Source organism: Nuphar pumila, chromosome 17 (genome assembly GCF_984573655.1).
Source record: "Nuphar pumila chromosome 17, dmNupPumi1.hap1.1, whole genome shotgun sequence".
NCBI classification, from domain to species: domain Eukaryota; kingdom Viridiplantae; phylum Streptophyta; class Magnoliopsida; order Nymphaeales; family Nymphaeaceae; genus Nuphar; species Nuphar pumila.
In genome coordinates, this window is record NC_143265.1 from 5,232,702 (window position 1) to 5,238,701 (window position 6,000).

The window sequence follows — 6,000 nt, forward strand, 5'->3', positions numbered from 1 at the left end:
AAAGCCTCTATCCTGGATCTGACCCATTTGATCCCTATTAACACACTTTAGTAATTCAAAGGATAAAGTAGGAGCAGGCATCAGGCCAGCCCAGGTTAGCCTGACTAGGGATGCACACCAACCGAGCTGGAGCTGAGTTCAGGCTCAAAAAGCTAGGCTCAAACTAAGCTGAGCTTGAAAAAATTCGCCTCTAGTTCAAGTGCAAGCCGCATTAACTTACATTAAAAAAAGAGTAATATTAACAAACTTTAGTAATTCAAAGGGTAAAGTAGGAGCAGGCATCGGGCCAGCCCAGGTTAGCCTGAATAGGGATGCACACCAGCCGGGCTGGAACTGAGTTCAGGCTCAAAAAGCTAGGCTCAAACCGAGCTGAGCTTGAAAAAACTCGGCTCCAGTTCAAGGGCAAGCCGCATCAACTTACATTAAAAAAAAAAGAGTAATTGTGTAGACGGCAGGATTTGAACCCAAGACCACAAACATAGATGGCAATCACTCTAACCACTTGGTTGAAACCTATTTTTGTAATTATCAACAAAAACACTAAATATCCTAAAAAGTAGTCTTCATATGACTCTATTAGCCAAGCTTAATCGGGTTAATCGAGCTTGGCTCGTTTACTTACTGGGACGAGTCAAGGCTAACAGTCAGCAACTCAATAAGAACAAAAAGAAACAATTGGAAAGAACAGTGACATATACGCTGACAAGGCTGTCCGTACATCAAACATGACCTCTTTAACCTTCGAAAAAGCCTGAATAGTACAGAACATGACTTCTGCAACCTTCGAATTCGAAGAGTCGGTTGCTGAAGTTTCAAGTATGTGTGAGAACAAACTCTCTCTCTCTCTCTCTCTCTCTCCCTCCAATCCTTTCACTGTTTCACAAATACCCGCATAAAAAAATGGTCTTCCTCTTTTTCTCTGTCTTTCTCTCTCCCCCTTATACAAATATCCGCATCTGCAGCCGACGCGTATTCGAGAACTGCCAAAAAAAACTCAAACCGCTCTTCTCTTCATCTGTCCCTACCATTACTGCACATATGGCAATAAAATCTCTGTCCTTCCAGGTGCATCCTTTCTAGACGGCCAACTCTCCTCCATCCTCTTCTTCTCTCCCCTCTGTCTCCAGTTGCCGCCTTTCATAGCACTAGTCATATATATATATATATATATATAATCTCTGTCCTTCCAGGTGCATCCTTTCTAGACGGCCAACTCTCCTCCATCCTCTTCTTCTCTCCCCTCTGTCTCCAGTTGCCGCCTTTCATAGCACTATATATATATATATATATATATAGAGAGAGAGAGAGAGGGAGACCTTCTTGGTCTGTTTTTCGGGTGTGTTGTGTTCGTTTTGCAGGATATATATTAAAGAAACAGCACCATCAGAAAATGGCTTGGTGACAGGTGTTTTCTTTTCTTTTTTTTCATTTCTCTTGGGGTTTTGGTTTGCATTTATCTTCTGCTCTTTCTGGAGGCTTTATAGACCTTCCTGGTTTGTTTTTCGGGTCTGTTGTGTGTTCAATTTGCAGGAAAAGCGCCAGTGTTTAGTCCTACGCGAGTATAGGTAAGGAATTATGACAACTGTATAGTGTTTGCTCCAAAGGAGTGTGTTTTTTTAATTATTATTCTTTGTCTGCTTCTTTTTTTGTTCCTTAAAATAATTATATTTTAGACTACTATGGGACTGTTTGGTTGCAAATCCTGAAAATCGATTTTCTGGTTTCATATTTATACAGATTCTTAGAAAGGGACTGTACAAGTTTGAAACTCACGATGCCAGTTATTTTGACAAATCTAACCTCGTAAATGTGTTGGGCATGATGGATTTAGTAAGAATCAACTCTTGAATATCGGGAAAAACATGTTTTTATGAACAAGAATCGATGCCTTCACAGCTGTTGATTTTTGGATTGTCGAAAAAACTACGATCCGAAAGCTTGTTCCCACTAAACAAAACAACAAAACATGTAGACATCTATGACGTTAGATGTGAGAAAAAAACCCAAACAGGGGTTTCACCCCCATTTGTTAGATCTATTGCACCTACAACCCTTTTAGAAACTTGATATTTTTAGTTCTGAAAAATTATAGTGTTCATTTTAGAAACTTGATATTTGTAGTTCTGAAAAATTATAGTGTTTGGATGTACTTCAAAATCTGAAAGAATTACACTGCTTCCAGTTTTTGCATGTTTGGTTGGTCTTTCAACTTCTTGACATTTGCTTGTGACTGCCAATAAATTGTATGCCATGACATGCGACTCAAAAGGCATCTCCTAGCCGTAACATAGAAGAAACCTAGAACCATACCTCTAACCAAACAGGCCCTGACACTGATTCGCTTAGTTACACTGGATTTTTTTATTAGCTTTTTTGGTTGATATGCTTTTTCAATTTTGTTTTTTTTTACACAAATATGATTGCATGTGTTTATATTTCTCGAAGATTTTTAGATGGAATGAAATAAAATGGCAGATCCTTTTCTAAATGAATACTCTCTTTGAACTCATTTTTTCTCTCTGTTGCATGTTTTTCGCTATAGCTTTCTTCGTTTAATTTCGATCAAAAATAAAGAAAAAACTAATAGCTACATATACGGGGAACTTCATAGCAAGTTCTAGAATTAGACGCATATATAAGAATAGTGCATTTTACCTGATTAATTACTTTGATAATGACAATATTACAAGGTAAAACATAAGCACTTTTAATACAAGAGCTTTTGCATTTTAAAGGGGGGCCACCAGTACTCATCTGCAACATGAGAGCGTAGATGCTTAATGATACGTGGTTTTTCAGGTTTTTTCGTTTTATTTTTAAATTCTGACCTTACTGTGATCTATGTACTTAATTTGATTTTATAGGGATCAGATACTGAAGTGTTCTGTTTTGATACATGGGTGGATTTTTATAAAGTTCAAAAAAATCAAAAGTCCAAAATCTGTAAATTTTTTAGGCTCCAAATATTATTTTTCATAGAAAACACATGTGAATTCCTAGTAAATCGATCATGCCCAACACATTTATGGGGTTGGAACTGCAGAAAACACATTGAAACAGCAGAAAAAAACCCATTAAGCACCTACAACACTACTCTGAACAAATACAAGATGACTGGCTAAGAGGTGTAACTGTAAAAAAAATTCTTTTTTTAAATATAGAAATTTGCCTAGGTAGAGCTTCACTTGTGAAAACATACCATATGTGTGATTGAGCACTTGACAATGCACACGAGTGGGGCTCGAGCTCAGCTTGGCATGTACAAGTTTGGCTCGCTCAAAAACCTGAGTGTTCAGTCATGGCCACTGCTCCGGTGCCGAGTTAGCTTGGCTCAACCCGGCTCTTTAGCTCATAATGAGGCGATCTTGAGCCGAGCCTGAACTAGTTTGAGTATTCTATATATTCTAACGGATTTATACTTGCATTCTAATCAAAACCAATTAATTTGGCTTGTTACATGCAAACCTTATGTTTACAACCTTCTTAGGATCCAGCATTACCATGATTGGCCTTCTATACGATTGATGAAGAATTTTCAAAAAGAGACTTTGAATTTTGTTTTTTTGGCAATAGGAATTGTTGGTCTCTGCCTACAATTGTATTTTTTTTTTGTTTAATTTTTTCTGGAACAACAATTCTCTTAAATACATTTATCCTAGGTCTTCCGAGAACTTAAACAAATTCACCAATATGATTCTCTTGCAAGGTGTTCATTATTTTCTCTTTTTGTCATCTAACATATGTTTCTCTTATTGGCTTATCTAAAAAAAGTACATCCATATGTTCTTTTGACGTATGCTTATTTCTCTATTTTAATGGCTTAGCTTCGAATATTTTATTTTGTCCGTGTGTGAATTTTTCCTGAAGGCACAATTTCTCATAATTTTGATAATGTTATGATAATATTGATCTTCGTAGTACTTTATTTGTGGAAAGTAATTTTCCACTTTGCTTTGCTAGATCAAATACAGAGAGAGCTCTCTTAAATCTTATGATGCAAGTTGTTTTGATCAAATCTGACCCTATAGATGGATTCAACATGGTCAATTTAGTACCTACTGACCCTTGGATCATATTTTTCAAAGAAAATATGTTTTTTTAAATAGAAAAACTGTGTGCTTTGTCAACCATTGATTTTTGAAACACCAAAAAATCCTCCACGTTGAATTTTGGTGATTTAAATGTCGATCTGCACTAAATGAATGATGCAGATAACATCTGTGGAGCCCAATTTGATAAAAAAAACTTGCATCAATGAAATTTGAATGAGGAATATGAAGATAGGGATGAAATAGGGCATGAATGGAACCAATTTGCTACAAAGGCCGTTTCATAATAAGTAATAACCAAGCATATCTAATCGTATCTAGAGTGTGTGTAATTACTGAGAAGTTGGATGACTTTACCCTTTTTTCGTTAGATTCTGTCAGATCCCTCTAAAAATCATACTTTCAAGTTTTTTTCTCTCGATCTAAACCGTTAGATGTGTTTATCATTGCTTATTACTAAGGACCAAATTTTCTTGTAAAAATATAAATCTTTTATCATAAAATTTTAGTATAATATCAACCATTGAATTTTTTTACCCTCTTTAAAATACACATTTGCGCATAAACAATCTTAATCAAATACATGCTCCCTATTGGGTAAAAAATGTTAAACACATCGACCCATATAGATAAAAAAAAAATACTTGAAAGTATGATTTTTGGAAGGCCCTAACAGGGCCTACCGAAGAAAAGGAGTAAGACCGTCCCCCTTCTGGTAATTACTTGCAAATGCTCTTGTTATCTGTCGGTTTGATTTCCGGGTGAGTTCAGGTTCAAAGCCATTTCATCGAGATCACCAAATCAAAACCCAACTTTGTTAGGCCTAAATGTTAAACCCATTAGATCCTTATACCAACTTGGGCATGGTCAGAGCCAGGTTGGATCAGGTTAGCCCATTAAGCCATGGATCGAATCAAAATTGTTAGCCACCTTACAATGACAGAATTTAGTATTCACAGCAGTAAGTAATTGGAACAAATTAGGGTTTTCAACCTACAAACCAACTCTCAACTTATCAATCTACTCTAGAAAACGTCAAATAGGCCGCACATTTACACAGTAGCACGAAAGAAACAAATGTTGCACCCTACACCCCATTTGGAAAGAGGAAATTTCTGTAGAGAATATGGAAACACTTCCCATGTCTAAAAAAGAGAATTTTCCACATATTTTTTTTGTAGGGCTGTACATATGAAAATGATACCATTGTCATAAAAAATCTCTCAATTATGTCCCGATAGGGGTGGGCATCAGGCCGGCCCAGGCCCGTTTAGAGCTCAGCCTGCCAGGCTTTAAGTGCAGCCCAACCCGGATTTTGGCTTGGTTCTTAACAGGCTCGGGTTTGTGGAGCAACAACCCATGGCCCAGCCCATTGGACCAATGTGACGCAAGCCGGGTACCGGGTACGGCCCAGCCTGACCCAAATCCATTTGTAAATAGTAATAATTAACAAGTTCACAACTTTCCAGTTTTCATAAAATTAGTGTAACTATTTAGATAAATAGTAATAGTTACTAAGTTATTATGTAATAGTTAATTTTTATATTTTTACATTATTACAAAATTAATAAATAACAGGCCAATCGAGCCAACCCACTATATAACAGGCCAGGTACCTGGCCTAAAACCATCCGGCCCGTTAACCACCCCTTTGATCTTGCATGAAAATTACTACCACTTCCAAACATGACCTATAAGTTCTGCATTTTCTTTCCTATTTATGGCCATAAGAAATATCAACTGACAACAGATAAACAAGGGCCGCTTAAAGTAGGGATGATCATTGGCCCCCAAAGGGGTTAGCCCGGTTGGAGCAGGCCTCAGCTGTCACAAGGGCAGTCAGGTTTGATTCCAGCATAGGCCCTGGGGGTGAGGGTCCTAGCCACGGGATAGTCAACTCGGCCCTTGGTTTGGTCCGTTATATTTAATAACTAGCCAGTTATCATAGCTA